Source organism: Engystomops pustulosus, chromosome 6, assembly GCF_040894005.1.
Source record: "Engystomops pustulosus chromosome 6, aEngPut4.maternal, whole genome shotgun sequence".
Classification (NCBI taxonomy): domain Eukaryota; kingdom Metazoa; phylum Chordata; class Amphibia; order Anura; family Leptodactylidae; genus Engystomops; species Engystomops pustulosus.
This window is the reverse complement of record NC_092416.1, coordinates 80,412,808-80,440,321: the sequence shown is the minus strand read 5'-3', so window position 1 is coordinate 80,440,321 and position 27,514 is coordinate 80,412,808. Positions and strand designations below refer to the sequence as shown.

General features: G+C 40.7%; 1 protein-coding gene and 1 long non-coding RNA gene across 5 annotated transcripts in view; both read right to left on the bottom strand.

Annotated features, from left to right (window-relative positions):
- Positions 1-27,514, bottom strand: part of LOC140135349 (protein CEPU-1-like) — a 581,520-nt gene that overhangs the window by 494,855 nt on the left and 59,151 nt on the right. The window lies entirely within an intron of this gene.
- Positions 112-27,452, bottom strand: LOC140135350 (uncharacterized). Its single transcript, XR_011856501.1, has 3 exons — positions 27,308-27,452; positions 457-542; positions 112-368 (listed from the first exon to the last, which is right to left on the bottom strand). It is a non-coding gene; the product is annotated as an uncharacterized lncRNA (long non-coding RNA).

Below are 27,514 nucleotides of genomic sequence, written 5' to 3'. Positions count from 1 at the left end.
CTAAGCACATTGTCAGCACACAGAACTAGAGAAATCATGAAGTGTCAGCTTAGAGAGTCCCTGACCACACATGTTAAAATTATCTTTATTGTGTAAACATCATTAGGGGATTGAAATTTGAGAATTTTCTTACATAGGCAAACCCCTTTAAAAGGAAACAAATTTGTTATCCTGTACAGTAATAGGATCAACATGATGTTCTTTAATATTCAATCTGCATTATACAGGAAAATAACATTAAACACTGAATTCACATGTCCTGTAAGGAGTCATAGAGGTGGAGAAGAGTCATTTTATTATGTCCTCTTTTGCTTTGCTTGGTGTATCAAAGGCCACGTCATCAAAGGTCATCATCTAAGAGACATCTGCTGAAGAAAGGTTATATGATTACAAACTAATTCTGGGAAGCATTATTCAAGGCATTAGGGCTCATGACAGCAAGACTCTTCTCAATACCTAGGACTCCTTGCAGGAGATTCTTCATTATTCCTGGATTGCAAATTGCTGGACAGTTTGGGGTCTTCAGCCTTGTGACAGGTTACCTTTAAAGATAAACTAGTTTACTGTATCTAGGATATGCCTATAAAAAAGGTACATAATTGACATAACTTGTGTAGCAATACAAATGCATATGTCCTATATCACTTTATATGAGAAATGTATGCTCTGCTGGCTGTACATATTGGAATATATGATTGGAGCACTATATGTGTTGCAAAGCGACAATAGTTCTGCCATGAAGAAAGTGTAGGATTGCAGAGCAGGGATTTAGAGATATTTCCCATGTCAATTTCAATCACTAACTGATGAGGACACATTCATGACATGCAGTGCATTGCTTTTCCATTAATAAACGCCTCCCTTGTGGCCCTATTAAGTACATTACCATCTATGAGAAATCTACTAACATTGTAATGAGATGTACCGAGTCCTTGCATCACAAGACCTCTCTCCATAGGCAAGAAAGCCCCAGCTAACAGCTCGTGTCACATGTAATAACATTAATTACTATGCCGCAGACGCCTGGTGCGGCTCAGAGGAGGAAATTAAAATAGAGATGACCAGACTGCTGGTGATGAGACACTTGTAGATGGACCTGAGGCCCAGAGCTGAGCCACAAGTCCAGGTCCCTGGACAAGTCCTTGATAAGGGATGAGTGTAATAAGAGGAAATGAATCGATACAAAATAACTAAATAGAATGAATAACAGATTGCCACTTAAAAGCTAAATACACAAATTGTCTGCTACAAATTGTAATAAGGAACCAAATAAATAAGGAACCAAACAGATTTGGGATTGGTACTCCCGAGCCGGGTCCATCTCGAGAAACATGTCATATAGAGAAATTCTTAATTTTTTGGACTGTCCTCTTTATATGAATTGAAGCAGTAGACATCCATGTGCTTGTTGCAAAAACAAATCCTAGTCAGATGAAATTACCGTAACTAATTTTCAATTCTGGAAATTTCTAATGAAATCTGCAACAAATTAAGGCACAATAAAAAGACTTATTACTTCAATCAGTCCTCAAATATAGTACAGTGACTACATTGGGAAATTAAACTACCATTCTATAGTCTTGTCAATGTTACCTGCAACTCAGAACTTTACATTGCTCCTCCGCCAGAACCACACCAGATTGATGACAATTAAGGATATTATTGTACAGACGAGTGGAGCAGATTGAGTAGTCTTCTCTTGCCACGTTGACAGTGATGGGAACTAACAGGAGTGAATTGTATAGATCAGAGCACTAAATCACCCAATTTAATACTTGTCATGTAAATTAAACTAATGTGGAAGGAAGCAACGGCCCAGTAAAGAAGATGGAAGGTTTCAGAGTTATACTCAATACGATGGTCCTATAAATTTTACTGGGTCAAAGGTCATGAAAATTTTGAGTAAATATAGTAAAGACTGTAAAAGTCAAAACAGGATGATGTCATCAATCAATCTCGAGATCTGAATCTTTTTATAAAAATAGACCGCTGGAATCATCAACCCGACTAGAGCCGCATAGGTTGAGGTTTACGGTGTGCAGCACCTCACAATGAAGGAAAATTATGCTCTCTACATGTCTAGGATGTATATTTAAGGATTCTCTATACATCTCCTCCTTTAAACCCAGAGCTCTATGCAGATTACAGAGCTGAAATGCACTTCATTTGCATGTTGAGCTCACTTCTGAAGCTGCTCCCAATTTTAGAATCTCCTTCCAATATTGACAACACTATGCTAGGTTTCAAGCCAAATGTTAAAGTCATCCAAGTAAGAGCAGGGAACAAACTGTCTATACATATTGCTAGTATATATATTTTGTCAGGATTGGCTAGCACTGATTGCGGGTGTTACCTGTGAGTGTTTGCTGCAATATGCAGCAAATACTCACCCTGTATGGAGAGGCCTCATTCCGTGAGTCCTCTCCATACACCCATAACTGACGTGTGACGTACAGATACGTCGATAAGGGGTTAATTACCTACCTTACCTTACCTTACCTTACCATAGTCTTTGGTTAGTCTAATGACCTCAGAAAGCTGAGTCATCAAGAAAATATTCTCTAGGAGTGCGAAGGGTTAATTAATAACTTTTTTTATGTGTTTGAAGTAGATAAACCACAGTAAAGTATATTATAACTTTTACAATTATGTGCTGCTCTATTCATTTCTGAAATAAAAACAAATGTCTAGTAAGGGTACACTCACACAAACGTAATGGCACCCTGTTACTGTGCGGTGAGCACACGTTGGCTCACCGCGCTGTGACCACGCACAGAGAAAAATAGGACGTGTCCTATATTTCGCAGTGTTACATCCCCGGCCCTGTGCTGCTCTACAGAGAGGGGAAGAGTGAGCAGCACTGACACCTCCTCCTCTCCGGCGTGCTGAAGTGTGCTCGGCCCCTTAAAGGAAACCTACCATTTGATTTGATGCATTACGAAGCAACAATACCTTGTGAATGCTGTAGCTTGACTGATGCAGGATCATATCTTGTTTAATCCTCGCACTGAGTGGTTTTGCTCCTAAACCAGATATAACATTATGATAATGCAGCTCTGTGGCTTATTTCAGTGCTTCTCCTAGCATGTGAGTTATTCACAGCAGGAGAGGATGATGTAATCCCTAGGTTATGCCTGATGGCAGAATAATCAATTGCTGCACCACCCCCAGCTGCTGTGTATGAGCAATCCAGCTCAGGTTGATTAGTCATGTCTTGACTAACCTCCATTTGTAATTACAAGCTCTGTGTGTAATGTGTTTATCTAGGCAGCCAGCCCGACCCAGCTTTCCCAAGGTCCTGAATGTTATAATTGTTTTGTCAGCAAAACCTCTCAGCTCAGGGGCTAACCAAGATATGATCCTGCATCAGTGTAGCTACAGCATTCTCAAGGTATGTTTGCTTCATAATGCATCAAATCAAATGGTAGGTTTCCTTTAAGTTAATACTAAAATCTTATCGATTACTTGCTATTTTCTATCTCTGCTAGTTGCAGTTTTTTCTTGTCAGTTACCCCAGGATAGAGCTTTATCCACATTGCTTATAGAAAGTCTGAGGCAGACACACAAACTGTCTCACCATTGGATCAGGCTGCTGATATCTTAGTCTATGACAAGCTCACAAAGTCAGTGTAAGGAAAGCTGATTTTGAGTGGAACAAGACTTGAATTATTGAATATTAAATCAAAATCACTAGTGACAAAAATATACACATCAGTGACTGCCTTTGGGGTGGTTATAAGCTTATTATTGTTATTAATATAATTATTACATTAGGCAGCCTTTTGAGGTTGCAGACTCCAGACATCATGGTTGAAGTCATATGATGCTGAAGCAGCTTCACTGGGATTAGAAGCTTCCACTTATTGATTTCTAAGTGTTTTAATGTGGAATTTCTGCTTGTGGAGATCTTGGCTCTGAGGACACTTGGCAGGTTCTTCATTGGTGTCGTTCACTAAATTAGAATGTAAGCACTTCACAGCAGAAAATATCACCATACTGTAATTAAAACTTCTGTACTTATACACAATGATCCAGCAAGAGACCCTGGCCATATTTACAAAAAGTTAGATAATGCAGACATAGACTAGAGACTATAGCGTTGTATGATCAATCTAGTATCTTATGTACACCACCACCATTAGTTCTTAGTTTCTAGTAGATTTTTGGTGCATTACCAAAGTCACACTCTTTTCTGAAAAGCTATGTACCTATTTCAAACAAGCAATTTAAGTGTCTAAAAGTATCTAAAACACTTGATAAATGTGGTGGAAAGCATGATGGAGAGTTGTTGACACAAATTATGCTACAACTTTGGTGCATTTGGCTTAGTACATCTCCACTAATCACCTGCCTGAATACTTGGATCTGTAAGACTTTGTAGACACAGATGAAACTGAGAGATTCTACATTCACACTGCTTATTATGAGGCCACATGCTGATCCATCAGTAACTTCATATAAACGCTTATACTTGTCTATACAAGCAGAAGGAACTTAGATGACTGCTAATTAGTGTTGGTGCCAAGAATTTAAAAAATCAAGAAAAATATCTTTTCTGACAAACGTCATCTGTTTCACAGCTCAGAATCCTCATCTGACTCTCTGTTTTGGAAGCTATGGTTTGGAAGCTGTAGATTCCTACAGAACGGAAATCTGCCCCATCATTCAAAAATTCTGTCCAAAACATGTTTTGAAGTTCCCAGGAGAGGCTTAATAAATGGTCCATTCCACTTCAGTCCATCAGTTTAATTACTAGTGGTTGTCACATGAAAAAAGAGCTTTCAATAATTGATGTTAAATGTGAAATGCTGCATAGGTTGTCTATGTCATATGAATATTTTTTGAATCTTCCCACATAACAACAAACTCAAACCAGAAGAGGATTAGAGTATGGCCCATTTGGGCCACTGCCCGGGCCTGAAGGTTTCGCAAGGCCCATAGCCACCTACATTAACCACCAAGTTTGATAATGGCCTGTTGATATAATAAGAAGGTCGTGGAGCCCATAATACTCATATATGTGTGTCTACTTGTATACCTCACCCCCTGCAAAACCTCCAAAAGTCCTGCAAGAAAGAACTAAATTACTTTTTTTGTTTTTGTCTATGAAGTAAGTTTGGTAGTATATCTAGGCAGTGAATGCCGCACCAATTATAAAAAAAAAAAAATCACAATAGCAGGGGGCCCATAATTTTTAGACAGCCTGAAGTGATATTTTTGAGCTGACTGCCAGGACTGCAAATTATAGAGCATGTCCTATTCCTGTCCAAGTTTGCAGCTTGGCCAGTCCTTTCTACTGAGCAGACATCACACACCGATGACCCGCGGCACATTGTTTGTGGCCCAAGATTGCAAAAGTTTTTGAGCAGGTAGCCTAAAATATGTTTTTTTCAAAGTTCCAAACGATCCTTTGAAATATCATGTCAGATTCTGAAGGTCCTCTCTATATATGTTTTCAGAAACAGAAGTTAATGTATGTACCCAATGGAAAAAAAAATATACAGTGGGGCAAATGACACCACGTCCGGTGATCTCATATGTATGTCTCTAGCCTGGAAAGGGTTAAGGCCGATGTCACGCCGCGCAGAGGTTTCTGGGGCAGTAATGAGTTGGACTGATTTATATCATCTCACTTTCCGCCAATCTGTTTGATCTACCGTCTGCCCAGAGCCATATATCAATCTGATTTGTGCTTAATGTAAGGTTGTGGCGATTAATGAGTCCCCTGTATCTGGCCGGCTCCTTCCTCTGCGCACTCACCATCTATCGGATTCCTCTGCACCTGTTCTATCCTTCTCTGTCTCTTTCGCTTGATGTCTCTTCCCTTTCCTCAGACTGCGCTTATATTTCATTTTCCTCTTAGTCAGTGTTTATTACTTTCCTGTCCATAGTTTCATAATGTACTTCCTACTGCGTCCTTCTAATATGCTCAGCTTTTCCTCCACAGGCAGTATTACAGGCCTCCATCAATCAAGATAAACCCATTACCACAAGAACCATCACCATTAACTTTCATATAAAACAAAGTAATGACTGTTCTCTAAGTACAGTATATGGAGGGGTTAATGCCATTGTGACACAGGGCATCGGCCTGTTGCATGCAGTGCATGGTGGGGGTATGAGGTTATATGGATCATGCAGCATATGGCTTAGTCATGCTACGTCTACCGGCCAATTACTTTATATCTGCGGAAACCCCAGGCACAGATGGGTAGTTAAACAGATGCACCTGCAGTACTTCTATGTGAGCAGAAGAAGCCACTTCTCACTGGGGTCCTAGCACCTAGACCATGCCATAATATAGGTAGGTTTTTATAGCATCACTTTCAACAGATCCATGAACAGTGAACCACACACGGATGACACCGGTGTACTAACAGTTTTTTCACTAACCCATATACTTCAATGGGAACGTCTTATCGCTTGTGCACTGTTCGTTTTTTAAACAGACAGCAAAGGGCTGAACTTAATGCAATACTTTTCAGTTCTGGATGGCATGCTATGATACACCCTTGAGTATCACAAAGATACTGTAAACATCTATTTTTTTTCCCCCACAGATACTAAAAAACATATGACAGATGGATATAACTTGTCCATCAAAAACTTGGCTTTGTACCAGTTTTTTGGCAGTCAGTTTTTTTTGTTACTGCACCAGGTACGCCATATTTATTATATGTCAGCGCCACATTTTAGCTTCTTTTCAGACACTCACCGTATATACTCGAGTATAAGCCGACCCGAGTATAAGCTGAGGCCCCTAATTCTACCACCAAAACCGGGAAAAACTATTGACTCGAGTATAAGCCGGGGGTGGAAAATGCATTGGTTACAGCCTCCCAGTATATAGCCTGCCAGCCCCCAGTAGTACATAGCCTGCCAGCCCCCTTGAAGTATACAGCCTGCCAGCCCCCTTGAAGTATGCAACCTCCAGCCCCCTTATGTATACAGCCTCCAGCCCACTTATGTATACAGCCTCCAGCCCCCTTATGTATACAGCCTCCAGTCCCCTTATGTATACAGCCTCCAGCCCCGTTCGGCAAGCACATTAAAAAAAAAAACTTTCATACTCACCTACAGGCGGCTTCCCGATGCTCCGTTCCGCGTTCCGCGTTCCGCAGCTGGTCTTCGGTCTTCTCTGTGTTGTATCAGCCGGCAGACACGCAGACACGCATCCACTCGATCTGCCGGCTGGTGCACAATATCACGTGGCAGTGTTGCCGCTGATGACGTCATCAGCGGCAACACCGTCGCGTGATATTGTGCGCCGGTCGGCAGATCGTGTGGATGCGTGTCTGCCGGCTGATACAACACAGAGAAGACCGGAGACCGAAGACCAGCTGCGGGGAAGACAGAAGAGGAGCAGCCGAACATTGGGAGCCACGCGGACCATCGGGCCTCCGATGTATGAAAGTTTTTTTGTTTTTTATTGACTCGTGTATAAGCCGAGGGGAGATTTTTCAGCACATTTTTTGTGCTGAAAAACTTGGCTTATACACGAGTATATACAGTACATATTTTTTTGGTTGCTAAATTTGGGTGCTGCTTGTGAATATTAATGCTTTTCCTGCACATCTAGTTTCCCAAAACTCATTTGGCGCAATCTTTAGTCCATAATAAGGGTGATGTCACACATGGCGTTTTTAAAAAACGCATATGTTTTTTGAAACCGCATGGGTTGTCCGTTTTTAATTGCGCAAATTCAAAAAACCAGACAAAAACAGATGTGTTTTCAAAAACCTGCATGCGTTTTTTTACTATCCCAAAAACGGCCTAAAAACGCCATGTTTGACATCACCCTAAGACCGACAAGAAGCAATTCTGCTAACTTCTAATCCCCTTCATGAATGTGGAGTGTCATTTCTGCGACTCATTTTTTTCATCTTATGGTGCATTAAATACATTAAAGCGAACCTGTCACCAGGAATTTCATTTTTAGCCAGTGTCCGGTTCCAATGCCATAATGCTATATAAAAATGCCTTTGTCAGCATTATGATACATTGAAGAACTTTATATAAGTTTAATTCACATTACTAGCAGCAACCTGTGGTGAGTCCCGGGGCAGAGACAACTATAGCCTGTGTCTGCTTGTGTCTCTCCTCCACACCATCCTCCTCCTTCTTCTGCCTGCTCAATGCACATGAGAGGAAGTGGGGAGGGAACTGCATGAGTGTGGAGGAGAGGAGACTGACACCGATGGCAGCGAGCCAGGTAATGTGAATTAAACTTCTATAACCTACTGAAATGATTCAGAGAGCTGACAAAGCATTTATAAAACCAGCAAAGCATAGGCTTTTGGAACCTGTCACCAGCCAAAATGGCATTCCTAAGGTTTGCTTCAAGGCTATGGTCACAATATACTGTATAATCACAGTTAAAAACATCACTAAAATCGGTACCAAAAAAACAACACTAAGCCCCAAAAATAATAAATGTCCACCATGGTCTATTGAAATAAATGGATGTATTACCTCATTGGCCGTGTGCTGTTCATAAAAAGTGGATATCACTTGGACAATAAACTCAGCCTGAAATGTGGAAACAAATACTAAAGGAAAATACAGGGCATATGACATTCTTAGTTTTATCTTTCGCAATGCAGCCCTGAAAAGTAGGAGAATTCTGAACTGCCTTTGGAAAAGAAGTGGGAGTGAAGAGGCAAAGGAAGGTCCATTTAAAAGGAGTTTGTAATGGAATTACAATTAGAATGAGCGGTGGGCAGATAGTAGTAACACAATGGGGCCTTATTCACACATTAGTAATTATGAAAGTGTGTTCTTATACCGAACAGACAGCACAAAATCCTGCTGATATTATGGACCTGTCCTATGTGGTTGTTCTGGTTTTCACATCAACTTATTTTTTTTCTTTAAACCTATACATCTGTTTAGATTCAGCACTTTGACCTTGATGGATTTTTGTTGATGTTAATGAAAGTCAGTTCGTGGCCCGTGAAATGACCATAACATCTGAATACAAATAAGCAAACAAATCCAGCTTCAAACAAAATCCACCATGGATAAAAAATATTCACATTTATTTAGAAGCCGTAAAATTAGTTGTGCATACAACCTGAAAGCATGGAGATAACATGGGGTAGTGAGGAGACCAGTAATCGCCTACACGTTTCGGAAATACACTCATTAAAAGATGCATGTGCTATCCATGAATGCTACAGACAAAATTCATGTGTTAAAGAATCAATATAAGTGATGAAACATCTTCTTTGTCTCTTTTGAATCCTTAGGGTACTTCCACACACAATGGGGGAGATTTATTGACTGGTCTACGACAGAATTCTGTCATAGTTTGCACTAAAAAAGTGTCTGCACCACATTTATAAAGGGTTTTAGACACTTTTCTGGTTCTCCTACCCACTAGCTTGACAAAAGGCGTGTGGTCTGTGAAAAAGCCTTGTGCCAAAGGGTCTGCGCGCCAGAAATACTCCTGACCTGACACAATTTTGTCCTGGAGTAAAGTAAGCCAAAACTAATAGAAGGTGCAGAGAGCTACTAGACAGTCTTAGGCTGCATTCACACAATCATAGGGGATGTATGTACGGCCGCAAACTACATACATCCCCCATAGACTGCAACGGCCTCACGGAGCAATATGGTCCCGCACTTACTGCTCCGTACACGGGGAAAAAGATAGGACATGTCCCATCTTTCCCCGGGGAAATCTAACCTGAGTACTGCTGTTTTTTTCTAATTTCTAGCAAAAACAGTTAGCAAAATATAGCTAGTAAGTTTCGTTTATACCCAAATGATGCCCCTAAAATTTACAGATCAACTTGCAAAAAATAAGCCCAAATATAGCTACAATTGTGGGAAAAAAACATGTTGCTAAATGGATAATTGTAAAAAATCATTTTATCATTACCCTATATAGACTGGTTGCTAAGGAGTTAAAATGACCACTGAACAACCATATACAAAAACCCATCCTCTACTAAGTCTTATCTATCTGTTCATTTCCTTTTCTTCGATCTTTGCTGATTTCTTCCCTCTTCTTTACTCCTCTCACAAACATTGCCTCCTGTTTATTCTTATTTATTAGCTGGTTGTGGTTATAAATTTCCCCGGACGTGGATCTGACACTAAAGCGAGATTCTCACAGCTTTCAGCTGTACAAGATAAAATATGGATATAGTGAAATAAAGGCTTACAAAAGCCTACAGAATGTAATACTGTAAGACGCTCTGCAACTGGTAATCCCACTGATTGTAATCAGTAACACCATTCATTCTGAATGATGCTATTATCTAATACATGCATTATGTTACACATTCACAGCAGTATTCAGCAGGAAGAGACTAGTGTTGAGCTGACATCATTTTGTCGCTGCTTTCATAGGCGCCTATATGCCAGAACTGGAAAAATTTGCAAAATATTTAAAGCCACCTTCAGACCCTGTGCAAGCTAAATGATCTCTGGACATCAATTATTTTTAGCATGTAGCAACTAGAAAAGCTGCAAGGGAACCTAAACTATGACAAGTCATGCAACAGGTGGTACTGTTGGCATCATTAAAACAACACTTAAAGGGGTTTTCCTAAAAACTAAAGTTAGGGCCTAACTTGGTGATCAGTAGGGCTCTCAGTGCTGACGAGGGGTCTGATGGGCTCTGTCGGACCCCTTGTCACTCATTCAAACTAATGGAGCAGACAACCACAAGTGACCGTTGTGCTCCATTTATCTCTATGGAGCTGACGGAGATTGGTGAGCACAGCGCATGGCAATTTCCGTCAGCTCCATAGTGATTAATGAAGCAGAATGGTCATGCGCAGCCATCTCCATTAGTCTGACAGAGCGGTGAGGGGACCGTCAGAGCCCATCAGACCCCTCAACAGCACTGAAATCCCCACTGATCATTAAGTTAGGCCCATCACGTGAATAGGGCCTAACTTTAGTTTGTGGGAAAACCCCTTTAAAGGGGTTGTCCACTTTCAGAAAATAATTAATATTGTAAGTGTAAGGAAAAGGGATTTTCCAATATACTTCCTGTATCAAAGACTCGTGTTTCTGCTTGCTGTCCTGCTATAGAAAGCGACTACTGTACGTTTACTTGCGCTTGATACAAATTTGTCCACAGCACAAGCTGTTATTATCAGAGAGTTATCAGAGCTGTGGAATACTAATGGCTTCTGCACCTGCGTTTCCGTTACATGACCAGATATCTGTTCATTGGAAGTAAATATAGAAGCTTTTTATAGCAGGACAGCAAGCAGAGATCTAGAAAACTGTGAGGAATTGAAAAAAAATATATTGGAAAATTGTATAACATTTCCTTACACTAACCATATCAAGAATTTGTTGAAAGTGGACAAACCCTCTAACAAACAAGTCGACAAAAATTAGTCATCGTCCGCTAAAACAGAAGTTTTCTTTGACTCTTCTTTGAGTGGGTACCAAGTTGTTGGTTTTGCACTTCAGAAAGTTTCTGAATCATAGTGTTGATGACAGGCACAGATATGACTTTTCTGTGGCTCCTAGTACACAGTTCCCCTCAGAATGGCGAAGCAGGGAGTCTATTGTTCCTGAGGACAACCCATGTGACTGGTATCCAATTTTTAGAACCAGGAGTGAAGAGTGAATGACTCATAGCACTATTGTATGTATCGCTTCCTCCATAGTACTCCATTCTGGCAGAAACTGTTGTTGGTCCAGAAGATAAAATTTCAGCACATCATGTGTTACATTATGCAACACATGATGTAACACATACAATGCCACTGTTGGGATGCACAGAGCATGGAATATATGGTTTTAGTGTGGTTTTAAAGCACCACAAAAATTCAACCTTAAACTACCTGCACATAAGAATGCTTAAAAATGATTCTTCAAAAATGGTTCCAAATAAGACATACTGGGGCAGATTTATTAAGCTGTCTGAAAGTCAGAATATTTCTAGTTGCCCATGGCAACCAATCACAGCTCAGCTTTCATTTTACCAATGCTCATGAATATTTCAAAGGGGAGCTGTGATTGGTTGCCATGGGCAACTAGAAATATTCTGACTTTCAGACAGCTTGATAAATCTGCCCCACTGTATTTTTTAAGGGATTACTTGTTTGCGGTCCAAGAGCAGGTAGCCTTATTATAAAAACCCTTAAAGGGAACCTGACATTTAAATTAAGCTAGCCAAAATAAACATTATGATTAAAAAGCATTGCCCTTATACCTAGATTCCTTTTTATAGCTGTGATGTTAAAAAAATCAGTTTGCAAACCTGATGCTACAAACATGCTGGCATATGCAACTACAAGCGGTCCCCTACTTAACAGCACCCTAGTTACAAATGGACCTCTGGTAATTGACAATTTACTGTAGTTTAGCCCTAGGCTACAATAAACCGCTATTAAATGTGTGTGCAATTAAGATTTTTTTTAATCCTGGTTCTTATGACAACCCAACATTTTTAAAATCCAATTGTCACAGAGACCAAAAAAAAATTTGTCTGGAGTTACAATTATAAAATATATAATTCCAACTTACATACAAATTAAACTTAAGATCAAACCTACAGAACCTATCTTGTAGGGACTGCCTGTAGTACTTAGGGACTTCAAATAATCAACTACAGAGATATACAGCTTTCTACATCACGGGCTGTAGGAAAGGTAGGTAGGCCGTTGTACACAATCCCTTGTTGTAGTGTTGAGAGAGCACTGCTACATCATAACCCACTCTCTCAGAAAGGTGGGGGCTGAGTGAGACCTGGCTATGTTAAGATAAATCAATCTCTCTGTAATTGTCTTCAGAGAACTCTTCAGAGAGGGGCAGGGTTATCTGTGTCGATGTCACTGAAGAGTTGGGGTATATAGACTGTATACACAGGGGCGAACCAAGCATGTCTGCTGTCTGAGGCGAGCTATAGAGAGATGCCCACCCCCATATATATGTAATATTTCAGGGAGTCTCAGGACCAGATCTGTCTTATTGGTTTGGTGTGAAAATAGAGCAATGCAAAATGCATACAGCAAGCCACCAGGTAGTATAAAATGCATACAGCGTGTCGCCATTCAGCGCTGTACAAAGCATGTCAAATTGGTCCCTATCCCCAGGGGTCTCACAATCTAAACAACCTAACAGTATGTTTTGGAGTGTGGGAGGAAACCGGAGGACCCAGAGGAAACCCACGCAAACAAAGGGGCAGGGGGTAGAGCCAGGAGCAGGGTGTGGGGAGCCGGGAGCATATAAAGACATCTAGGAGGTACTCTGTGTGGTTCATGCGTGGGATCACTGGTGAGAGGTTTTCTTTAAGACCCCTCCAGTCTTTGCTCTCACACACCTATGGTCACCATGACCATTACTTGCACCAAGGATGAACATTTTACTGTGGATCACATTATGGTTAGTTCCAACACTGTAATAGAATGGATGCCTGATTAAGATTTACACTCATATATTAGCCCCCGAATGCATCCTGCAACTTCTCACGAAAAATACCACCATCACTCCTCTGAAAACGATACTTGACAGCGATCGAGTTTAGAATGGAATTAAAACTAAATTAGATAACGTATCCATTTGCGCCAGTCATTACAAGTCATTAAATTCAATTGTGCAGGTTTAAACCTCTAATCTGGATGCAGCTCACTCAAGCCATCTCCGATATTAAAAATGTTTCATCAGCTCGTGAAACTCTGAATTTTATCTAGAAAACTCTGGACCGGAGCAAGCAATCTGAAGCCAGATGGGAACGAGCACAGTAGTGCCAATGTCATTTGGCTAGGCTTGGCTGAGCTCTCTGAGGCAGCTTGGCGGAGGCTTTGTTGCTGGATCTTCAGTCGTGGTCTGAAGGCGATTCACACAGAATTTTTAGAGGCTAAAAGTAATTTTACTGCTGTCCATATAACAGAAATCAAATTGGTCTCTAGCTCCAGCTATATCCTTCAACTTTGTGAAGCAGCATAATATAACCGCTGCATGGCTGTATCTAAATCGGTAGAGAACTTAAGAGAACCCGTTGCTTCTTCTGACTGTTTTAGTAGATACTTTCTATAGTATAACAATTGTGCCATAACCAAATCAATGTAAAATATAAAATATATAAATAAATTGATAAACAAATTATCACATTGAGAACATTGTTTAAAGGAAACCTACCAGTTCAAATGATAGGTGTAAGCTGTAAGTACCGAGCAGCAGCTCAGGGTGAGCTGGTGCCGGAGCTTACTTTCGTTAGTGTTATAAACTGCTGCATCCCGGTTTAAACACTTTTTAATGTTTATAGCTGAAGCTGCTTCGGCGCTTGGTGCGCACGACTGTGCACGCGCCTACATAGGAAGTGCCGGAGACGTCAAGCGCGCACGGTCGCGCGCAGCGCCGAAGCAGCTGCTGCTATAAACATTAAAAAGTGTGCAGTGATGCAGCGGTTTATAACACTAACGAAAGTAAGCACGGTATTTACAGCTTACACCGACCATTTGAACTGGTAGGTTTCCTTTAAACCAGCAGATGTCCTTATAGCCATAACACAAACTCCAGGCTCTCTGTAGGCCCAAGAAGCCTAGTTACTGACCAATGCTACTACTATACTATACATTAGACTACAAATCTTTTCCAGAAAGGGAAAATCCCCTGAGCCATGCCATTTGGTGACAGCTCTTAAAACCTGACCCAGTAAAAATAAATAGAAGTCACTAAGGGATTCAGCAAAACTACAACATAGACTGCCACAAAATCTGCATTCAGATCTAGCCATTTTAAGTTGTACTGTAACAACTTACACAACAGTCGCTAGTTTGCTCTCCATGTAGTAATCAATAGTACAACCAGAAGATTATCACATTTAAAAATAACCACATAATTAAACCACATAAAAACTGAAATAAGTTCTTTATGATGTAGTCTGAACTACAACGTGTGAATGAGGCCTCAAGCTTGCTGATGAGCTTCTTGCAGTTGCTGCCGCTGTCACCACAGTACCAGGTGCAGACCAATGCATCTGTTCCCTTCCCTCCACCTGCAAAAGTCAAGGGAAATGGAGCACCCAAATTACAATTCAGTCAATTATTTCAGTCACAGCAGTTTCACACTGCTAGGGTTGGTCCAAAATGACATACCATGCAGTGTTTCACTGACTGACCTCACCATATATTGCTTTGATGCAGTAGTGTGGTTGGTCTGTGAAACGGGACACTAGACAATCCTTGATTCAAAGACAGACATGGTGTGAAATTGCCCAAACAAAATAATAGTTATAAGAACATATGCTCCAGAATTGTTTTCTTTAGTACAATACGATCATTTAGTAAAACATAGTACAATTTATGTTGTAGAAGCACTGATATAATCACAAATTCCTGCAGACTACAAGAATTTGCAATTATTATAGCAACTACTCCACTTCCACACCCACATGGCGGGCGTTGAGGGGCACGCACCCTGGTGGAGTGCACGGCCACAGGGCGTTCTTGCCCCTTGTCTACATACTTTTAAAAACCTGCGAAAATCTTCTGTGCCGTCTGTACTTTTTAACCCCTTAACGACTTGGCCCTTTTTTGTTTTTTGATTTCCATTTTTCACTCCCCACCTTAAAAAATCTATAACTTTTTTATTTTTATACCTAAAGATCTCTGTGATGGCTTATTTTATGCGTAACAAATTGCACTTCATAGTGATGTTATTTAATATTCCATGCCGTGTACCGGGAAGCAGGAAAAAAAATCCAAATGCAGTGAAAATGGTGAAAAAAATTGCATTTGCGACGTTTTCTTGCGGGCTTGGATTTTATGGCTTTCACTGTGCGTCACAAATGACATGTCTACTTTATTCTTTGGGTTGGAAAAATCACAGGGATACTAAATTTGCATAGGTTTTATAATGTTTTCATGCTTTTACAAAAATTTAAACCTCCTGTTCAAAAATGTTTTTTTTTCAAATTTGCCATGTTCTGGCGCTAGTTACTTTTTTATACTTTGGTGTACAGAGCTGTGGGTGGTGTCACTTTGTGCAACTTTTGATGAAGTTTTCAATGCTACAATTTTTAGGACTGTAAGACCTTATGAACACTTTTTATAGAATTTTTAATGTTTTTCGAACTGGCAAAAAAGGGCCACTTTCGGCTTTGGGGGCTAAATTTCATTACGAGGTTAAACGCAGTGAAAAAGCGTCATTATATTTTGATAGATTGGGCATTTTCAGACGCGTTGATATCTAATGTGTTTATGATTTTTACTTTTTATTTATATTTATATAAGTTCTAGGGAAAGGGGGGTGATTTTTAGGGTTTTTTATTTTCATTTTTTTAAACTTTTTTTTTAATTTTCACTTTCACTATTTTTCAGACTCCCTAGGGTACTTTAACCCTAGGTTGTCTGATTGATCCTACCATATAGTGCCATACTACAGTATGGCAGTATATGGGGATTTTCCACCTTATTCATTAAAATGTGAAAATTGCACATTGTGATGAATAGCTTAAAACAAAACACCCTCGGGTCTTCAGAAGACCCAAGGCTGTCATGAGCCCTCTCCATGTACCCACACCCAACGTGCGCTGTACAGGAAGGGGTTGAAAGACATCTACCGCTAGGACTAAGGTAAACCAAGCATACTGGTATACTGGTGTGTGCCTCCTGTGGCAGGCTCTGCTCTTCATTTAGCTTCTTATGCCCTGGTTTTTACAAAAAAATAAAATAAAATGCCTTCGGAATTATGCAAATGAGCCTGAGGAGCTCTAGGCTCCATAGGTGTTAATGGAGCCTGGAGCCGCACAGGCTCAGTTGCATAATTTCTCAGGTCTTTTTTCTTAAAAAACAGGATATAAAAGCTTAAAGAACAGCAGATCCTGCAAGAGGGGGCACACAAAAGTACATTAGAGTCCCTGGTTTACAATCCTTCATCCTGGTGGTGAGCTCTGCTATTCCTCCCTCCCCTGGATGAATACCTTATCTGCCTTTGGCTTGTATATTTACTCTCCTCATGCTGTTGTTTGCTGGAAAGACGTCTCTGTGTGTAAGCTCATCTTGAAATGCAAGGGGGAGTGCAGTAGTGCAGAGTGGAGCTCAGTGCAGTGTCAGAAAGGAGAACAATGGGGCACATTTACTAAAAACTCTGCAAACTGCACTTAAAAGAATGTGCAAAGTCTGCAAGAAAATTGGCGCACGGCCCTTAGTAAATGTGGGCCAATGTCTCTGACCCTAGACTTCTGATTTAGGGTCATATCCCAAGGCAACTGAAATTGTATACACCAGGACTGATAGAGACAGGTTGTAATTATATCTGTGAAATGTGGTATTTTTGTTATATAATAAAAGTATTATTTTGTTATCCTGAGTACATTTAAGAATCTTGTCTTCATGGGAATACCCCTTTTAGCAGTCTGCTCCCCAATCTTTTTCTTTATAAAATGTCTATCTGGCCCTTCTATCCTTTTGAACAACCAATTGAGGTTCAGTTTTTTCTCTATTTGGCTCCAATGTACCACTACAATTGAATTCCTGACTTTGTCTCTAACTACCTATCTCGTCCATAGTAAACATTATCACAAAACCTGATTAGTTTTGGGAAAGGAGGTTTAAAATAACACAAAAGCATATTTCAATGCGTTATAGAGCCCAAGATAAGGGGATCTGAAGTAATGCTTTTTAGCCTCTCAGTGTGACACATTACCAGCAAAGATACATTTTACCAGTTCACATGCATTATATTTTGTATGTAAACATAATATTGATGATTATATTTCATACCAAAGGGCGCTGCTTGTTTATTAATGTAAAAGCAAGTGACAGGTTCCCTTTACAGTAGCTCTGTGTAAGAACTGGACAACCCCTTTGAGCTTTAGGTTCAATTTGGACTTCATTGTCCCCTCTGACAATGCTGTAGCTGCATTTCATACACCTCTTGTATGGTCAGACCCATGACTAATGCTCAAGAGCAACATACTGAGCAATAGGAGATGGTCTCTGTTATTGGAGGATCAGGAGATCAGTGTTTAACATCTGTAGATAGTAAGATATGTGGGTGCTTCATCTCAGACACATTGCAACATACTTCCCATCACTCTCTTGTTTCCAAGGAAAGAGTTGGCACTTCAAAAATGGCAGGAAATTCAGTGGATGGTGCTTGTGTTCCCAGTGAAATTGATAGTGCTGAGGTTTGCGGCAATGAGAGAGATCCTCTGACAACAACATTTCATTTATGCTTCCTTTGCGGTAATACACATTACTGATAATACGAGAGACCAAATGTGTTTATGTGTCTGGATGAAAATTGGGTTTTAAAAAAGCACTACATAAGAAACGGTGATGTTTGTATAGAATCCTCCAGAGAATTGTTGATCACTAGCCAAGATCCCATTCAGAGAGTCGAGCGCTTGGGTTAATGACTTGGCTCCATTTAGACATGGACACTCTGCACATCCTGATTTAGCAGTTCCTACCTCTATGGGCCACTGTAAATGTCTCCACTTTATGATGATGGGGGATTTTATAGTGCAAGACTGGATATAACCACCAAAATGTATGTTGCTCTGAGTCATGGCCAGGAGAGGTGACTGGCTCAACATTCCTTTCAATATCTTCCACTTTCCCAGATTCATTTTTATTCATGAAGGGTTGAAGCCGATAAAACAGACTCCCAGGCAACATCTTTATTAATGAATGCGTGATAAAGAGGCCAAGACACTTCAAGAAAAAGACTTGCTTCTCTTAGAATGTAACAACTTGAATGGAAAAATTCTCTTTCCTACAGCATCTAATACTAACATTATGTTGCTACGTTACCTGCAATTGTAAAGCCAATATAGATGAATAAAGTAAGTCTGCATTCACAAAAATATGTAGCACTGTCACCGAATATCTGTGACCTATGGCCTCCAAATTATTCATAGAAGGCAGAAAAAGGGACCAAAATAATTATCATTTTATGAAGTTCCTTTTTTCAATGAAGCCCCTTAATACCAAGAATTCTAGAAGTAAAGGAGACATACGTATACGGTGTCAGGAGTGAAAAGCTTTATAGTTAAAACTAGAGGTTTACATACACTACATAAAAATAGACCTTTATTTTAGGTCAATTAGGATTACATAAAATATTTAAAAGTTTACATCCATTTCAATAGTATTTAGTACCGTTACCCTTAAACTGTATGACTTCGGTCAAACATTTTGAATATGCTTCCACAAGATTCTCTCAATACTTGGTAGGGGATTATTCCTCATGACATAATGGTGTAACTAAGCCATGTTTGTAGAATTCCTTGCTCACACCTACCTTTTCAGCTTTTCTCATAAATTTTCAATAGTAGTGAGATCAGGGCTTTTGTGAAGGTCACCCCAAAACTCCAAAATTGATGATGTAGTTTTTGTTCTTAGGTTAAAATACACATTTCAGACCAAAGAATGATCATCTCTGGGATACAAAAACCGTCCTGAGTGGTATAATAGCATCTTGTTTTTAATTGTGTATAATTGTTTGTATACATGAGTGAGGCACCTTTAGGTTTCTGGAAATTGCACCAAAGGATAAACTAGACTTGTGCAAGTCCACAATTATCTTTCTGATATAATGGCTGATTTCTTTAGACTTTCCCATGATGCTACACAAAGAAGCAATGTGTTGCAGAAGTGTCTTCAAATACATCCACAAGTGTGTCTAACTCAAAAGCTTCCAAAAACATGACATCATGATTTGGGCTCTTCCAAATTGTTTAAAGGCATAGCAATAGTAGTGTATGTTTTCTCTTTGTATTGTCTTATCCTTGTGTCCGTGCCTGCACTTTTGGCCGAGAAAGGGAACATTGACCAGTTGTTTCCTACCTCTTAAGGTAGGTAGGATAATTAGTCATGAACAGCTGGGAAGAGGGCTTAGTCTTAGGGCCCACTGTCTTTGTTTAACTAATCCATTCCCTGACACTGAAAAACATTGAGCTACAATTTTACTAAAGATTGCAGATCTCAAAAGAATTGCCATTAAAATGGTTTATAGCTACAACAAACAAGCAGCAGGTAGTAAACTCAATGTACAATCCAACTGGTTTTATCTCGGGCTAGTGCCAAGTGCATAATCTCTGGTTTTCTCCTTTTCAGTCCTACACAGGGATCTGGTCTTCCATGCAGAGAAATCAAAAGGTCACTTCATCTAGAGGTGATTCCAGGGTGATAGCAGCTGGCCAAGTGAGCACAGAGACACTGCTGCGTGACACAGATGAAACAGGAAAATGAACGGTCATGGTTATGGTCCAATGTTAAGGCAGGCAGTATATAAGCAATGTCAGATAACAGGCAGGAGTTCATGGCAGGCAGCACAAGATCAGAAACAAGCTGCTGTTGTACACAAATGAATACAGCTCGAGAATGTAGTCGCAGAACAAGCCAAAGTTCAAACACTAGTAATCAGCAGAATCGGGAGTACCATGCAGCAGGACTAGAGGAACCTTTGATCTGGCGCTTAGGAACAAAGCATGTTAATGAGCACTGATACGGTGGGGACACAGATGATGGTGCACACCCAGAGCTTTTAAGAATCTGAAAGAGCCTGTGCCGGCACCCTGTGGGAGCTGGAGTAGGAGGGGTATGCCCAAGAATGTAGACATAAGTCAGAGAAGAATCTAGGAAACTATGGACAGTTGGGGCAGTAAGCAGAAGTCACGTGAAGCTGCTTTCACATGTGACATTTTAATTGTGTTAACCATGCATTAACAATGTTTTAACATTTTGCAAACATTTATATTGGGCTAACAAATGCACTGTAAATCCCCATGCTACGCTATTTAAATGCAATGTCACACCTGTGTTCCATAAGGTGCTGTTCCCCTTCCTTTATGAAGTAGTGCAGCAACCTGCACCTTATTTCGACTATTAATGGAACATAGAAAGACCTTACAATGTTGCTCAAGTGGAATGATGACATACACTTCATATCACTAGAAAAAGCATGCACTTATCAGATACAGTAGGTAGATAAGGCTATTGTTCATTCCTACTGCTTATAGGGTCAGATTAGGTCATTATTGACTGTCTACAGAGCCAAGATCAATGCAAGAAAGTAAGAGTGTAAAACTGTAAAACTGTAAGCACAGGTTGCCTTTGGACTTTTAAACCCTTCCTGTAGATCATCTCTCTCCTGTATAGCATTAAGGAACTATACTCCAAGTCACCAGAACAAGGGTAGAGCTGAATACTTGTACCGTTAGTATTGGAATCCCAAGGTCAATTTTAGAAACTGCCTGTCTATTCACAAGCTGCCCCCCACTTGTGCTCCAGGAGGAAGTGGGATATATAGCTGAACAGCTTGTGAGCTGAAAAACGCTTGTCTGCCAATTAACCCTCCACACATACTCACACTCCTGTGTTCGATGGTGGGCCTGCCCTAGAATGTAATGTAGACATGTGAAACTACACTGCATATTTCTGTTAATGCAAAATTTCATGTAAAAAGATAGTCTGAAATTATGATTCTTGAAAAGAGAATAAAAGATGCAAAGTGCTGACCTGCTCTCTAGAAATCTTGGATTTCTACTATGGTAAGGTCAGGGCATAGCCTACTACTTCTCAGAGCACGAAGACTAGAGGTGACAGGCAATGCCCTGGGACACCTCACTTATCTTCATCAGATGTTACTAGGAGAGCGGGGTACATGACTGCGGATACCAATCTCTGTCTTTTTCGGACGTCTATTTCCCTCTCTTCCTGTCTCTTTCTCCCTCCAGATAAGGCGCTGCCACAAATAAATGATCATGTTCCCCATTTGCTCAGATAAAGGAATGATCATTTTATCCTGCATTTTGTGACAGAAGATTCTTCATCGGTGGTGGGGGCTAAACAAGACGACTGTGAGCTCCATTTAACCATTTGTAGACTTTAAACTTCATTAAACCGTCACAGATCATGATCTACACTAAAAAGTGAGCTTCACCATTTACTGACTGCATATACCAAAGGAGGATGAAAAGTAATATAATAGTAAAACCCTAAAGATGACCCTGCCTTTCACAGCCCAAAGGGGACAGAAGAGTCCATGTGGGGGCACACCTAGAAGAGGCAGATTTCTATGACCCCCCTTAAAAATAAAAATATTTGTATGCTTACACGTGAGTTACAATCACACACACTATACACACCATATATACATACATAGAGCATGTACACACATACATACAGTACATCCAAAAAAGATGCAGTGGGGTGGTACAGTGTGTGAAAAAAAGCAAAGCAGTGGGTGCAAGTCTTCGGGGTCTGACGAGGATCCCAAACATCAATATCTGTCAACTGTGAAGCAGCACTCCATAAGATGAAATGCCTTGAGAATGCCTTGATTTAACAGGCGAAACGTAGCATCACTATGGTGGAATAAAAACATGATTTTTTTCATCTTATGGAGTGCTGCTTCACAGTTGACAGACATACAGTACAATATACACCCATGCATCACATACACAGACATACAGAATATACACATCCTATATACACACATACAAATAATACACACATACATACAATACCATATACAGACATACAGCGTATACACACACATACAAATACAGTATATACACACCACACACACATAAAAAGCATATTCACACCCAATAACCAAGATGTCGGAGTCCATGCTTTACATTAGCAAAATAATAAAATAATAAAAGCATAAACCATAAGGTCAACTATTTGGCCACTTTGTGGTCATTTATGGTTTAGTGGCAATAATAATGATTACTTTATTTGTGAAGCTTTGTCCTCCGAATAAGTCCCTCAAAGTAATTCTTGCAAGTTTTTCATTCTCTGCTTGTATTCTTTACTGTAGAATTCTGCTCTATTAAGAGAGAATTTTTCCTAGTGACTTTAGCTTACTTGTAGTGTCTATTGGAGTATAAATATATATAAAAAAAAGCTCTCTCGAGCTTGTATATGCTATTCTCTTTTTGCATTACAAATAGAGAGACACTCTTTTTCTACACACCGTTGGACCACTTACTTTGGGTGAGAACCACCAGGAGTCTAGTGCATCCTCGTATGCCTGCACCCTCTCTCCACATATGACCAGGCATACTATGCCTGCTGGGACCAGTAGTGCCAGTGCTTACACTGAAGCATTGTTATGCCAGCTTACCTTCTCCCTGATTGTATGACACTCATAATCCTCCTGTCTATATAACCACTATGCAGAACATCATCTCTCTTACTATAAATATAGCACTTAACCTCCTTGACTCTTCATGCAGCAAATCATTTTCCAGACTCCACTTGCAGAAAATTATCTCCCACCATTTGCAACACATCACCTCCCTGACTTCAAATACTCTGCCTAACCTAAGTTGCAGGACATCCTCTCCCTGCCTGCACATACTGCATATAATCTTCAGGACACCAGTTGCAGAATATCCCGTCCCTAACTGTACACACTACAAATCATCTCCTTTACTCCAGATGTAGCACATCACCTCCTTGATACCACATGCAGCACATCACCTCCTTGATACCACATGCAGCACATCACCTCCTTGATACCACATGCAGCACATCACCTCCTTGATACCACATACAGCACATCACTTCCCTGACTCTAAATGCAGCGCACCATCTCCCTGACACTAGTTTAAGCACATCATCTCCCCACCTCCACGTACTGCACATCATCTCCCCAACTCCACGTACTGCACATCATCTCCCCAACTCCACGTACTGCACATCATCTCCCCAACTCCACGTACTGCACATCATCTCCCCAACTCCACGCACTGCACATCATCTCCCCAACTCCACGCACTGCACATCATCTCCCCAACTCCACGCACTGCACATCATCTCCCCAACTCCACGCACTGCACATCATCTCCCCAACTCCACGTACTGCACATCATCTCCCCAACTCCACGTACTGCACATCATCTCCCCAACTCCACGTACTGCACATCATCTCCCCAACTCCACGTACTGCACATCATCTCCCCAACTCCACGTACTGCACATCATCTCCCCAACTCCACGTACTGCACATCATCTCCCCAACTCCACGTACTGCACATCATCTCCCCAACTCCACGTACTGCACATCATCTCCCCAACTCCACGTACTAAACATCATCTCCCCAACTCCACGTACTGCACATCATCTCCCCAACTCCACGTACTAAACATCATCTCCCCAACTCCACGTACTAAACATCATCTCCCCAACTCCACGTACTAAACATCATCTCCCCAACTTCACGTACTAAACATCATCTCCTTGACACTAGTTTCAGCACCTCATCTCCCTGACACTAGTTTCAGCACTTCAACTTACAGAAAACACTTCTGGCAACCTGCAGACTTTTGAGTATTAAATTGTTGATTTGTGACCGTTTTTTCAGAATACTACATATATTTCAGTTTGACATACAAAACCATGATATATCCTCAGGTCTCTAATCTGCTATCACAATCCTCTGCTCTCCAGTCCTCATTGCTGACAGAACATTCACAGGTATCCATGACACAGAATGGGAAAGCAGATTTTTACCCCATGCTGGATGCAGCTCTTATAAATTCATGAGATTTCCATCTAAAGTCTCGGATACTTGAAAGTAATACTTCTCTGCGGACCTTTTGTTTCAGGAGAAGGCAGCAGGGGAGCAGCACATACATACACATGTAGCAAAGAGTGTCGCCTGTGGGTAAGCAGGCAACGAGACCAGATCTCCAGCTAACAAGAATTTATACGCTGCCAGTTGTTACTTTCTCCTCAGCTAACATAGTGTTGTTTTCTATCAGGGAAAATTGCTGGATTCATCTGGATGAAAGAAATTTCAATGGCTGCCTATGGTCCTCACATTAAATATGCGACAGCATCAGCTCACAGCATAGCTCACAATATATAGGTATTGTATACCACTTATACACATGAGCTTATAGTTGAATCTCCAATCATAATCATATTAATAATAATACAAAAAACACATTATATTTTCTGAAGTTCAATATACTCAGTGGCGGAATGACTACAAATCAAAAATGTCACCAGTTTTTTTTTTTCCTTTTAGGAGTTTTTATTATAAATTTTAAAATAAATTAAACATTTCCACTGTGTATGTGTGTGTGTGGGAGAGGGGGAGCAGAGTGGTCCATTGTGTCATGAGAGGTTTATACGATTTAGGAGCAGTTATTTAGGTGACTTTATACTGTAAGGACTGTGGTACTCTATTGGTGCAGTGCAGAGATTTTTCGCCTCTGGCAGCAAGTACCCTAGAATCGGCCTTGGGAATATGTGTGTACACTGACCTATCAAAAAATGTTTTGCAATTGTTAATAACTTTCCTAACAAAGGTCCTAACAAACATCCCTAATGAAGGTCCTGGTTGGATAAGGAACCTACCACCGCCCAAGGTGAGTTGATAAAAACTCCCTGGGTCTGGAAAGTTCTAGGTTCTTCTGTTCTCAGCTTGATGAGAAGAGAATGTGTATGAAATCTGCTGTCTGAGACTTGGCCTGCAGATATACCTCCTCAGCCCTGACTTCTAACAGGGCCTGCCTAAACCTGTTGGATTACAACCAAGGCTACAACCTCTCCAGCCTGAAGCTCCTTAAATACCAGGCTGTGAGCAATCTTTGTGACTCTGGACCAGTTGAACGGTTATCTCGGCCTATTGCCTTTGCCGTGTTTTTGATTAAAGGAATTGTGAGTAAATGTTTGCATACATTGTCTCAGCGTGTTCCCTGGAAGCCGTATACCATCACGGACCTCCCCTTTCCCTCCTTTCTTGCAATCCACCCATCCACACCTGCCTGGTATGGACGAGACCTGTTCCACCTGTACCAAGCGACCGTGACATTGTTGAGCGCTAGGCCGTGCTCATGCCAGCCACTCAGGTACCAGAGGAATCCGTCTGCCGCCAAGCCCAAAAATGTCAGGCCCTAGAGGGGATGTTGTACATGGAAAAGGACCCATGTGCTGCTAAGATGCCACAGTGCACTTCTTAGATCATAAAGAAATATGAATGGGGAATAAGCCCTGAAGCTCCACAAAATGAAAAACTGCAGGTAACACGTTAAAAAAAGCCATTAAACAGGTATTCTGGACATCCTGGGGGGCAGCAAATAATGCAAACATCTGATCAGTGGGGATGGATATCCCAAGGATATGTGATCAATAAATAAATATCACAATACCCTTTAACCAGCAGCCGATCTGTAAACAGTTGACCAGTGGGGGTGCACAGTGTTAGCTGCCTGCCAATTTGATATTGATCATGTATCAATATAAAAATCTTGAAAAGACCTTTAACCACCAGGCGATCTACTGATGCATCTTTACTTTCATTTTTAAAACCTTCATTCAAGATGCAAAACAAGATGAAATAAAGCACTTCACAATTCAGATATGCATCACTTGCGTCACTTCTCTGAGGGCGCGTTTACACATTACGCTTTGGTTGCGTTTTCATTGCATTTTAAAACGCATTACAACAGCTGAGGAGAGGTGATTTGCCTAATTACATTACTATTTAGATTTGTTAACGCATGCGTTTTGTAAATGCAAATGTTAACAGTAATGTAATTAGGCAAATCACCTCATCTCAGCCGTTGTAATGCGTTTTAAAACGCAATGAAAACGCAACCAAAGTGCAACGTGTGAACGCACCCTAACACTTATCACATATTTAATATATGTCCTGTTCGTTTTTTTTTGGTTAAGTCTCTCTCCTTTAGTGAACTTGCTACCCCCTAAGCACACAGGGACAATTAATTATTAATAGTTTTGCGCCAGTTTTTATCAGGCAATCCCAGGGGCTTTTCTTTTGTGCCTGTTCTGACTGATTTACCAAGTGTCAGGCCGTGGTCACACGTACCGCTAGGCGTCCGTCATAACGCGACGCTAGCGCACAGGGGGAGGTCCTCGGCCCAAACGCACATGCGTTTCCAGGGAAACGCATGCGATTGTTAAGCCGATCTCATGCGTTTCTCTGGAAACGCATGTGGGTTCGGGCCGAGGACCTCCCCCTGTGCGCTAGCGTCACGTTATGACGCCTAGCGGTACGTGTGACTGCGGCCTTGGCGCCACAAAAACCTCAGTTTTCCACTCCCAACTTTTTTTTGTTCAATTTGGGTACAGCTCTTGAATCTGACATTTTCCTGGACATATAGTTTCCTTATACGTTTTTTGGTACATAATCAGACAAACAAAAAACAAGTCTACCAACTTCTAAACCCCTTCATGAATGCGGTTTGTCATTTCTGATGCTCATTTGTTCATCTTATGGTGAACATAAATACAATACATAAACGCGGTGTGCCGCAATATAGACTCACAGTGAAAAACAATTCTAATATCACCGTAATGTGAAAATGGTCCAAAAAAAAAGGGAAGTGGTAGAGCTCACCTGTCTCATATAACGATGCAGCCCGGTGCACGGATCTCTCCCCAGACTCCAAGGGTCACAAGTAACACACCAAAAAGAAAATAGGTCCAGCACTTGGAGGTTCGATTTATGCTCCAAAATTTATCCTACCATGTATATGCGAATGAATAAATATTGGAGAAGAAATCGAGTCTCTGAGTGCTTGACCTATTTTCTTTTTGACTGCTA